This window comes from Prionailurus bengalensis, chromosome A3 (genome assembly GCF_016509475.1).
Source record: "Prionailurus bengalensis isolate Pbe53 chromosome A3, Fcat_Pben_1.1_paternal_pri, whole genome shotgun sequence".
Lineage (NCBI taxonomy): Eukaryota > Metazoa > Chordata > Mammalia > Carnivora > Felidae > Prionailurus > Prionailurus bengalensis.
In genome coordinates, this window is record NC_057354.1 from 131,986,517 (window position 1) to 131,998,640 (window position 12,124).

General features: G+C 53.2%; 1 protein-coding gene across 11 annotated transcripts in view; it reads right to left on the minus strand.

Moving 5' to 3' along the window:
- Positions 1–12,124, minus strand: part of LPIN1 (lipin 1) — a 129,755-nt gene that overhangs the window by 67,889 nt on the left and 49,742 nt on the right. Inside the window, exon 1 of one of the 11 annotated variants that reach the window (XM_043604509.1) lies at positions 2,486–2,585. The exons of 8 other annotated variants lie outside the window; for them this stretch is intronic. The gene's annotated coding sequence lies outside the window, so the exon portion shown is untranslated. Of the gene's footprint in view, positions 1–2,485; positions 2,586–12,124 lie in introns of those variants that run through there. 2 more of the 11 variants (XM_043604513.1, XM_043604512.1) reach the window with 2 other exon arrangements.

Here is a 12,124-nt window from a genome sequence, read left to right on the forward strand (position 1 = left end):
CCCTGGACCGGCCGCCAGGTGCAAAAGTAGACGCTGGGCCCCTCACTCACCAGACCTTCCACTCACAGCTTAGAAAGCTCCCATTTCAGAAATGGCCAGCAAATGGGCCCTTGGAGGCTGCCAGAAATTAAGAATTAAGTTAGGTTGGGGCGGCTGGGTGGCTCAGTCGCTTAAGCATCCAACTTCAGCTCAAGTCATGATCTCGCGGTTGGGGTTCGTGAGTTCGAGCCCCACGTCGGGCTCTGTGCTGACAGCTCAGAGCCTGGAGCCTGCTTCAGATTCTGTGTCTCCCTCGCTCTCTGCCCCTCCCCGCTTCTCAAAAATAAATAAACCTGGGGCGCCTGGGTGGCTCAGTCGGTGAAGCGCCCGACTTCAGCTCAGGTCACAATCTCGCGGTCCATGAGTTCGAGCCCCACGTCGGGCTCTGGGCTGATGGCTCAGAGCCTGGAGCCTGCTTCCGAATTCTGTGTCTCCCTCTCTCTCTGCCCCTCCCCCGTTCATGCTCTGTCTCTCTCTGTCTCAAAAATAAATAAACTTAAGAAAATTTTTAAAAATAAATAAATAAACCTTAAAAAAAAAAAGAATTAAGTTAGGCTTTGCCCGAATTGTTTCACAAATTCCATTCTGATTTTAAGTGAGTGGGCTTACGCCATAATAAACCAGGTCAGAGTTCAAGAACATGTAGAATGTGACTTCACCCTTCCCAGGGGGCTCGCCCCAGTGCTGACAGTGCACCACGGATCCACCTGGACCTCGTGAGTTCCTCATCAGTACCTCAACAGCTCCAAACTCTTCTGCCCTGGTCATGCGGAGGTGCGAACAGGTCAAGGCACCAGCCTCAGTGTCCCAGTTGGATTGCGGCCTTCTCGGTGTTTCTCGAAAGTGTTCCAAAAGTGGCCCCAAATGATGCAACCCCCGCCCACCCCACCAGGTCTCCCCCCGAAAAAGCTCCCTACAACCCTCCCCTGTCCCCATCTGAATGCTGGCCCAAATCAGTCTGTCCCCTGTGGGTTCCTTTGCGACCTTGAACCCAGAAGACAGAGAAGCCAGGAGATGCCAACTCACAATAGGAGAGGGGTGGCCGAGGGGGAGGGGGGGGCCCCAGAGTGATGATTTGCGGCCCAGAGGCCAGCATCGGGCACAAGTGTCTCAGCCCTACAAACAGCCCTCCTCACAGGCACCCTGTGCCTCCAGATCCACAAAGTTCTGCCCGGGGCCTGGCTCCCCTCCCCAACACCACACAGCCCCACATCCAAACAGGAATAAAAGCTCCAAAACACACATCCATAAGCAAATGTGCTTGATAAGGATACAAATGTTGACAAATATGAAGAATTATCAAAATACAGAACTGTAGAACAAACAGAGCTTCCAACATGGGGTAAAAAAGAAAAAAAAAAACAACTGTGTGTTTAATTTCTCAATTACTATCCATTCCTCACTTACTTTTATTCCTAAGACCCAAATTATACAACAAAAGATAAACTGTAAATTTCACATGCATTATGCCATTTCTCTGATTTAAAAAAAAAAAAAAAAAAACACAAAACTTGTACAAGCTCATCTTTTCCAAGATACTTCCTACTATCCTGGGGAAACCGTTAGGTTCTAAAAACTGTCCGAGTTAATCCATTGTTTTTAATTCAAGTTTCCTGTTTGGTGGTCAAACACTGGGTTGACATCTGGTTTCTTCAGCGACTACTCTGCACGTAAATTACGTGCCAGCTGTCTACACTCTAGCCTATGGCACTTAGAGTTATGTCTATGCCACTACTTTGCATCCTACATGTTCCTGGCCTTCCCCAAAATAAAATTATTCGCAGGGGCATGTGATAGAGCCGTCTGGGCCTAGCACCCATAGGCTGCAGGAAAGATGCACAGAGGCCGGGCAGAGGAGGAACCAAACTGTAATCCGAGAACCAGATTCCAGCCCCGTTCAACCTGCCGCCTAGCAGCTGTGTGACCTTGGGCACGTAGGTCAACTTCCCTGAGCCTCAGTTTCCTCAACTGCAGAGCAAGAATCCGAAGCCCCAGGGGACATTTTCGTAAAAGTTCCGGGCGCACGGCAGGGCTGCCCACTACACGGATGGAACCCACCCGTCCTCGCTGGACAGAGCGAGGTCCGGCCGCCCCTCGGGTCCGCCAGGCGGGTCAAGGTCAGCCCTGCGGGCGACCCAAAGGGAAGGCCCGAGGGATGCTCGCGAGGCCGCCGGGCCCCGGGCCTGTTTCTCCGCCTCTCTCCCTGAACCATGTCCCCCAGAAAGGGCCGCGGGGACCGAGCACGGTCCTCCGGCGTCGGGTCACCACCGTCCCCCGGCCGGCTCCGGCGTCGCCGCGCGCGCTCGCGCCCACTCTCCGCCGGGCTCTGCCCCGCCCGGCCCGGCCGCCCGAGGCTGCGGCCCCTCCCGGTAGCGGCCCGAGCTCCTCCGAGGCTCGGCCTGGGGCTGGGCGAGCGGCGGGCGGCAGCGCGGAGGCGTCTACTCACCTTGCGGGCGCCCGCGCGCGTGGCCTTCTTTGTATGCAAACACTCTCTGTCTGCCGCGCGCTCGCTGTCACCGAGGACTGCCCGCGGCGGCAGGGGCGGGACGAGGGGCGGGGCGGGGGCGGAGCAAGGGACGGGGCGGGGCGAACGGGGCCGCGCCAGGGCCCTCGTGACGCGCGAGCGGCTCTGCTGCTTTCAGGGCCCCTCTGGCCTCAGGGATCCGAGCCTCCTCCCTCGGAAGAAGGCTGGGACCCGCCAGCCCCTCCTGCGCCGCCCACCTTGGCTTTCCTGTGGGCACGGCACTTTAGGCCACGTTTCTGATGATCCTCCCCAAAGCCACAGTCCCATCTTTTAATTCACCAGGCTAGAATGACCTGTTCCCGAAGCCTCGGAATTCAGGGGGCGTGCATCAGCTGTCGCGGTAGCCAGGTAAAGCGCTCCAAAAACCTCCAGGGCCTAGCGGCTGCCGTCTCGGACCTACTCTTTAAGCAAGTCCCTTAACTGTTCTGACCCAGAACCTTAGTTTCTACAACCGTATCGCGGCAGTCAGCCTTACTGACCATACTGCAATTTACACTTAGCTCTTCAACCTAAGTTCACCTTCATCCTTTCTCCGAATGAACAAGCACCCCTGCTGCGTCCATGCACTAAGCATACTTGTCAAGCTCTGTTCCAAACACCGTGAAATGTTGCTCAGAACAAGAGACAGGACACTGCCCCTTTGGAACTTCCATTCTCCAACAAGGAGACAAAGCAAGGAACAAATAATGAAAAAAAAAAATAATCGGGTGGCAAAAAGAGGTAGATCAGATGATCACAGGCTGGCTCAGTTAAACAGAAATCGTAAACGACAAGAAAACACCGGAGTCCTACAAAGATGTGGAGGCAGAGCTTTCTAGAGATCAGAAGCAGCAAGTGCAAAGGTCCTGAGGCAGCCCTCTGTGAGAGGCTGGAGGGATAGCAGAGACCAAACATTTAGGATTTTGTTGCCCAACTAAGAAGTTTAGGCAGCCCAAGAACGGCTTTAAACCTGTGAATTATATGATCTAATTTACATTTTTTAAAACCGCTTCTCTGCTCTATGGAAAATAGAGTGTAGAGGACCAGAGTAGAAGCGGGCACACTACGACAGGAAACCAGAGGAGATGATGTGGCTGAGACTGATGCGAGGGGTGGGGTGGTTAGGAGAAGTGGAAAGACTTCATATATATTTGGGAGGTAAAACTCGTGGACCCACCGATGTATGGGTGGGGTGGGTGTGGCAAGTCAAGGGTGAAATCCCCATTTGGGTCCTGAACAACCGAGGGATGATGCTGCTTTTTACTGAGGTGCAGAAGGAAGACGCAGCAGCAGCCTTGGGAGGAAATTCAGGGCTGCGCTTTTGGCCACTCGAAGCTTGAGATGCTTTTCAGCCATCCCAGGGGAGATGTCGGGAAGGCATCACTGCAGAAGTCAGGCTGGCTCTACATGGAAGATGGGGTCCTCTGCCCTGGAAGCTTTGCCCAGGTGATGTGTCTTCCTCCAGCTGGCCACCTGTGGATACATTCTTGCTGGCCTTCGGGGGGACTCCCATCTAGGCAGCCTGTCCCCAGGAAAGCAGGTGAGCCCTTGCCATGGGCATTTGGGAGGAGGGGGCTACGAAGGGGGTCATCGATTACAGATGAGATTCCTCCACAGGGATGTGTTTCAGAGACGGCGGTCCAGAATGCACACCGCGGCAGGCAGACCCCCAGGAGGAAGCATTCTTATACTCCCCACCCTCCCAGAGCTTCTGGCCTTGGGGTCAAGAAGCAAGGCGACTTGGAAAGGCTTTCTGGAAGGAAGGTCCAGCTCCAAGCCACTTCAGTGAAGAGCTTGCTTAAAATAAATCTTGAATTATTAAAATTTAGAGGCTTAGAGGTCTGAAAGCGTAACAAAATCGAGTCCAAAGCACTCATTTTGCAAATGAGGAACTTGGAGGCAGAGTGGGGTTGGGGCTCACCCCAAGTCACCCCAAGTGAGCCCTGGAACTTCCCTTGCTATTCCCATTACTGCCACAACATCTAAACAGCCAAATGCCTAAGGGGGGGGAGTCTTCTCAGACAAGCCCTCCAGAAGAGAGGATTACGCGCACTGGATCCCATTTCACGGTTCACTTTGCAATCCTGCCCTGTCTGGAGTCCCCCTGGGAGGGCCCTTGCTGTGTTGTCAGCTCCTGGGGCTGGTGACCCAGCTGTGACTCAGCCAGGAGAGCTGAGGTGATCCCCCTGGCCAATCCCAGCACCTACCGCCTTCAGCCCAACTCGGAAGATGAGAAGGAACCACAGGGATGAGGAAGAAGAAGGAAGGGCTGAGTGAAGCCAGGGCAAACAGCACACACACACACACATCCTTGATTCTAAAGACTCAGTTTCAAAATCTGGAAAATGGGAAGCAGATCCACTTTGAGGATGGCAAAGTCCATTGTGTAAAATTCAGGGCGCAGTTGCTGACCCGAAAGATTCTTAAATTCTGAAGACCCCATACCTTAGGGAGCGGCGACGCCCCGAAGGATGTGTTTGCTCGGCCCCTCTGTGATCCAGAGAAAATGCCCAGCTCACTCAGCTCCAGGACTCAGCAGGCTGCTGGGCTCCCTCCTAGAAGGGACAGGCAGAGAGCACCAAAGAATGACAGTTCCTCAAAAGGTGCAGTTTCGCTGGGCAGTCTGCGAGGAGAGGGATCAAATCGGCCCTGTTCTAGCTGGAAACCTCCCGGCGTTTAGCCAGTGATAATAACCGTATTATCCTGGGAATTCTGAACTTTTCCAGATTTGTTATCCACACAACGGAAAGGGCTTCGCACAGGGGATGGGGGGGGGGTGGCAGGAGGGGTGAATGCCCCTCTTCACGGGACCCCAGGAAACAGTGTCAGTAGGTATACAGATGACTGGTCTCCTGACAGCACCGAGAATGGAGAATGGAGAATGGCATCCTCCCGTTAGCTCAGTAAGTGCCCAGGGCAAAGGGGATACTAAAGAGAGAACAATGCATTTTCCCCCCAGAGGGCCGACTTGGGCTCTCAGGAACGGAGGGGATCTCCTCGGGATCCAAGGGCAGTCCTTGGCTGGGGGGGTACCTGATGAGGTAGGGGGCTTCATGGACTTTCCCTTGTGGGGGCCTCAAGAATCAGGAGGGGGGATCATGAACCACCCAGTGGCACATCACCCCCTCGAAGGGCGAGAGACTGAGCAGCCTGGAAATCCACCGGAGACCGAGTGGGTCCCCTGGGTGCAGGTGGGCGGACCGACCACAGCAAGTTTCATGGGGGAAGAAGCAGGCGGGAGAGGCCCCGGGTCCCACAAGGAGGAGGAGGAGGAGGAGGAGGAGGAGGATGGTGAACCAGGGGAGCAAATGTCTACAACCAAATCACAAAGGCCCACCCCCCCCCCCAAACTGGAGTGAGGGTCACAGATTAGGGCTGAGGCACCCAAGAGAGCAAAAGAAGTCTCAGGGAGAGAAAGGGGAGAGGCTGACAGTTGGCCACGCCTGGACGTTGGAGGCCACGCCCCCCAGTTCACCCTAACAGATACAGGAATTGGGCAGCATCGAGTACCGGCCCTGGGCTGGCAGGCGGGCGCTCAGCCGTTGAAGGGTCGCAGGACCCAGGCACACAGAGCAAGGCAAGGAAAACCCAGCGCTTGGGGCAGAGGGAGATGCGCCCACCCGCCCGCGGGGCCCGCACCCCCTCCCTCTACAGCAGCCACCACCCACGCACGCTCATTTCTTGAGCGTCCACCCTGCGCCAGGCCCTGTGTGGAGTGCTGGGGCTTCCACGGGGGCGCAAGGCCAGACGTAGCCGCCAGGCCAGACGTAGCCGCCGTCCCCGGTGCGCGCACGCTCTGGGGTAGTGATCGCGGCCAATGGCACAAAAACCCACGAAACACTGTCACGCGGCTCAGGGCTGCCAGGAACTGAAGGGTTGTACATTGCCATGGGATTTGACCTGCTCGAGTGCCGAGGAAGAGGGTTCAACTGACTTTGGTGACCTGAGCAGGCGCTCGCGTGGGCTAATCTAGGCCAGGTGTGGAGGCGCAGAACTGTGGGCGTGGGAACCGCGTGTGCAGGACAGGCTGGTGTGTGCAGGGGTGAAGGAAGTTCCTGACTGGCCTCCCTTGGGTGAGGGGGGCCACAGCAAGTCCCATGACTGGCCTGGCAGAGCTCCTGGCCTGTGTCCCCTGCAATCAACAGGGGCTGGGACATCCTTTCTCCTCTAGCCAAATGGGGATGATTCCTAATGAGCCAGGCTAGGGCCAGAAAGATGCTTTTGCCGGGACTAGTACCTTGTTCCCTTTTCCCGGTCCCCTCGAGGCCTGCAGCACCCAGGACCCAGGTCTCTATTGCTAAAAAGAAAGCCACCAGACCAAGATGGAATCCCTTGCCCCCAGAACAGCAGAGCAAGAGGAAAGTGCACTTTCAACCTCTCCAGGAGTGGAAATTTTAAGCCAATAAATTTGGAATTTTCTGGTCAGCACCAAAGAGGTGATCTGTCAGACAGACAGACCCTCTCCAGCCCCTAAGGGAAGAGGAGATAATCCACCTACTAAAAGCTCCCTGTCCTTCCCCCAAGGGAAGGTGGCCTAGCCTGAACGATCCTTTCTTTTCTTTTGCTAATTTCTTGCCCCAACTCTCCTCCCCGTTAAAACCACAGTATTTTGTGTGGCCCCTCTCTACCTGCTAGACGGGAATGGCTTCATAAGGCCAATTAGCTCTTCAAATGTACTCCGTTGAATCTTGGTTTTTTGACCTCCACAAAGTAGCCCACACACCTTGGAACTCGTGGCCTGCGACAGAAACTCCAGGTGCGTATGTCTGAGCGGACTTTTACAGACTTCACCCTTCCCGGCTCTTCCCCAGCCTTACAGTGAACAGTCTGTCCCCAGGAATGATCGTCACACTATTTGGAATGGCCTGAACATGTGCCAGTCAGAATGGACACCAGGCACGGCAGAGCAGAGTCCAGCTGGATTAGGGAGGTGAGGAGGGGAAGGGAGCGGGCGGTTGAGGTGGCAGGAATAAAACAAGGCCACTTAGGGAACTGGGGACAATGACCAATAATCAGTTAATTCTGAACTCCCAATATTTTAACCATTGGCAAGGCCATATGAGTGTGTCCGAGGTGCATCTACCCAAGAAGGAAACGTATTTGGAGTTCCACTGAGAGATGCATTTGCTGTGGACTGAATGTTCACCTCCCCCTCCCACAAATTTCTATGTTGAAGCCCTAATTCCCAGCGGGATGGCATGTGGAGATGGGGGGGGGGGGGGTAGTTAGGCTCAGGGGAAGTGGTAAAGGCAGATCCCCTCCAGGAACCCAGACCACACAGCTAAGCACAGGGATTCAGCCTCTGACCTCAGTGACTGACTTCCGTGACATCCAGATGGCTCCAGAAGAAATCAGGTTCCCTCAAAGAAGACGCTATGCAAGCCAATTACAGTGGGGTGAGGTCAGGGCCAACCTCAGGGTTAATTGCTCGCCTACTGGGCTTTTCAGTGCATGGGACTTTGCTACCAGTTAAGATAAAATCTGTGATGCTAAGTGAATACAATCCTTTGTCAGCTCTAAACAAACAGTTAGGAAAGCAGACAAGGACTGACTGGATTTGCCAATAATTGATAACATCTGTCAACACACAGAATTCAAACGCTGCGGCCTACAGTCACCCACACTGGCACCTGCTTGTTGCCTCGAGCCTAAATACAACCTCTTTAATTGTTGACCTAGAACCTGGGGTTGTTTGAGGAAAGTAGCTCTACACTCGGAGGGTTTCAAGTCATGAAAAGTCATCCGTCTCTTGTTCATAGAATAAACAACGTCCTGCTAGAATTGGATATTCTAACCCGCACCTAATATTCTGAAGCAATGTCTCCCACCAAAACTCGTCACATATTAGCATCACCCGGGAAACTATTAAGATTCTCGGTGCCCCCCCGGCGGGGGTGCCTGGGTGGCTCTGTCAGTTAAGTGTCCCACTCTTGATTTCAACTCAGGTCATGATTCCCCGGGTCATGGGATTGAGCCCCACATCGGGCTTGGGATTCTCTTTCCCTCTCTCTTGCCACGCTCTCTCTCTCTCTCTCTCTCTCAAAATAAATAAATAAACCTAAAAAAATTTTTTTAAAAACTCTCTGAATGCCCAGACTACAGTCCACATGCGTTAACCACAGTTTCTGAGGGTAGAACCCAGCGTCGGTTATGTTGCAAAACTCCCCCATGAGATTCTCCGGTCCAATCACTTCTAAGAACTCGTGCTCTAACAATCTACTTCCCTTCATCCCGTATCCTGGCCACGGCCGGTCTCTAGCAAAGCCCATCCTCCCCCCTCCCAGCCCCCCATGCCGAGGGCCACCACATAACTTACATTTCTTCTAATTGTCCATACAGTGAAACCCATACAAGCCAGCTCAAGCAAAGTGAGTGAGTGTGTGTGTGTGTATGTGTGTGTGTGTGTGTGTGTGTATGCAACAAGACATGTTCAAAGGAGCCACGGAGAGGCGCTAACGAAAAGCAGAGAAGGCAGGGTCCACCCGGAGGCCGATAGGAGGCGCCCTGGGCAGTGGTTCCAACCTGGGCCGAGACTGCTTCACCTCTTGCTAGGTATTTGATCTCAGGGAAGGCACATTTGCCCTCTCTGACCCTCAGTCTCCTTTTCTACTAAACTGGGCTCAAAACACCTGTGTCTCGGGGCTGTTTGGAGGAATAAATGATCTAGAGCACTTAGTGTGATGTCTGATTCACCCTACATGGTCCACTCTGTGAGCTTTGCGGTAATAACAATGATAATCACTATTATTTTTATTTGCGATGAACCCTCAGGAGCCTGCTAACAAACACAGTATCAGGTTTGGGGCCTCAGGATGGGGAAGACTTTTGGCAGACGACGGGTCCCGCGGGAGGGCACAATAAAGGCGTGGGGGGGGATGGGGAGCTCTGAACGTCCTGTGCTGCAAATGTGGGGCCGCCTCCCCAGTTTGAGTGTGAGAAGACACTCGTATTCTTCTCCTCTTTTCCCCCAGTGTCCAGTGAGTGCTGAGGCCCAGAGGGAGGCCTCAGAAGACATGCTGAGTACACGCTGAAATGATGGGCTGGGTTCAGTTAGCCCAGGAAGGAATCACTCAAGAAAGTGAAAGTCGGGGCGCCTGGGTGGCGCAGTTGGTTAAGCGTCCGACTTCAGCCAGGTCACGATCTCGCGGTCCATGAGTTCGAGCCCCGCGTCGGGCTCTGGGCTGATGGCTCAGAGCCTGGAGCCTGTTTCCGATTCTGTGTCTCCCTCTCTCTCTGCCCCTCCCCCGTTCATGCTCTGTCTCTCTCTGTCCCAAAAATAAAAAACGTTGAAAAAAAAATTAAAAAAAAAAAAAAAAGAAAGTGAAAGTCAATTTCCTGGATTGACGCACAGGTTCCTTGGACTCAGGAGAGCAGAGCTAAATGTTCCTTTCACCCAAGGCAGAGCATTCATATCGCACATAAGTAAGACGGCAGGCCCCTGTAAGGGATGTCAGAGATGACAGAGCACTATTCCCTTGCCTCAGCGTCCAGGGGAACACTTCCTCAGTATCCTTCCAGCCTCTCTCTCCAGCCGTCATCCCTCCCAAGTCTGGTGAAGGGCACTGTCCAACCGCAGCTCCAACGGCATAAGGGTCAATACGAATCAAGAAAAAAAATGCAATCCTCCCTGGTGCGCTCAGAGAGAAAGAAACATTTCCTTTCTCCCCTTTCCTTAGAGCCCTAACTATACAACACTTATTATAAATTCCTTCTCTGCCCCTTTGGGATGTGAGTAAATCTCCTTAAAAGGGAGATAAGCCTCTGAGCACCTGTGCAACTCAGAAGCGTGTTGGGTCTCTCCCAGGGCTCAAAAGAGGGTGAGCACCTGACTTTGGCCATGCCTCCCTCCGGGGTGCAGAACTAGCCCCTGTCGCACAGGACACCAGAAGTTTCCTTCTGCCTTTGGGTGGAGGCAATAAGCCAACAAGATGGCCGCCCCATTACCAGGTAAGCTGGGACCAGGCGCGGGTGACAAACGGTGCTGTTAATGCTCCTGCTTGGCAACCACTTGCCATTTCACGTGACAACACTGGGCAGCGCGTTGTATCAGCCTGACTAGACAGAGGGATGAGACTTCTTCCCGTCACCATAATCTCTCAGCCGGTCGTCTGTGATGCGCATCCTATTCTGGTTTGATGCTTATTCGGCACACTTGTTTTCTCTCTCTCTCTCTCTCTCTCTCTCTCTCTCTCTCTCTCTCTTCGTGGAGAGGTTTTCTGGGGGAGGGGGAGATTTTGGTCAAGGCTGACAGTACAGGGTAGCTAATGTTAATTCAAGAGAGATGTGGTGCCCACCTGATTGTGGTCACAGGTCAAGGTCAAGTTGTGATTACTGTCTTCCATGCCTCATCCCGTGAATTCTCCCTCAAAGGGTACTAGGGAGGAGTCCAAAGGGTCCACGGGTAGAAAGCACAAAGCCATGAACTTATGGTGGTAACAAATTCAGTCTTCGTTTCACTGACTTCTAACTCAAATTTAGTCGCATCTCCTTGCATCGTGAGGGTCTGCAACAAACGCGGTCGTATTAACCGTGCCTGTGACCAACACCCACACCCGCAAAAAAAACCTCACGGCCATCTTTGTGCCACGTCAGAGCGGGGGCAGAGACACCGCAAAATATTGTGGACACTCCTTACTACTCCAAGATTACGGTTGCTATTGGATCTGCTGCTCGGGGACAGGAGACACGAGGAAGTCAGGTGTCCAAGACCCGGAGACAGGCGGCCGGCCTCCACAGAGGTTAAGTCAAAACAACAGAGACCCTCTACCCCCACCACCCGACACCGTCAGGCCAACGGGAACCGCAGGGCAACAAGAAGAGCCAAGGAGAGAAAAAAATAACACGCCAAGGAACCCTCTCTGAAGTTCAGCGCAAAGGGAAGGTCTAAAGCATATGTCTCTGATAAACCCACCCCTACCCTGCAACACAAAGTTCCCCAGACGGGTGGGGAACTGAGGGTGACCACCGCAGTAGCTCACGCCTCCACACCGAAGGCCCACCAGGAGGGAGAGCAGGTCCCTCTCTGGAGATAAAAACAAAACACGTCTCAGTCTCTACGGTTCTACCAAGATGTCCAGCTTCCAAGGACAAAATTATGAAGCAAATGAAAAGGTTAAGGAAAACAACGACAACAACAATACGCTCCCAAGAGACCGCGATAGTAAGAGCCAGACCCGGGTATGACATAGATGTTGGAACTATCTGACGTGGATTTTTTTTTCTAAAACGAACAAACAGGTGAAAGTCTGTAATGCGTGAGGTAAACGTTACGCAAGGTCAGATGAGTAATTTCATTGGAGAGATGGAAACTGTGGGAATCCAATGGAAACGCTAGAAATGAAAAAATACCGTAATGAAAATGGAGAACAGGGCATCTGAGAGCTTGAGTCAATATCAAACGGTCTAACCTTCATCTAATGGAATCACAGGAGAAGACAGGGAGAGAGCAGGGCAGAAGAAATATGTAAGGATATAATGACCTAGGATTTTCCAGATTAGTGACAGACGGCAAACCACAGATCCAAGATCCTCAAAGAACACCAAGCAAGCCAGCAAGATAAATATCACACACATGTGCACACA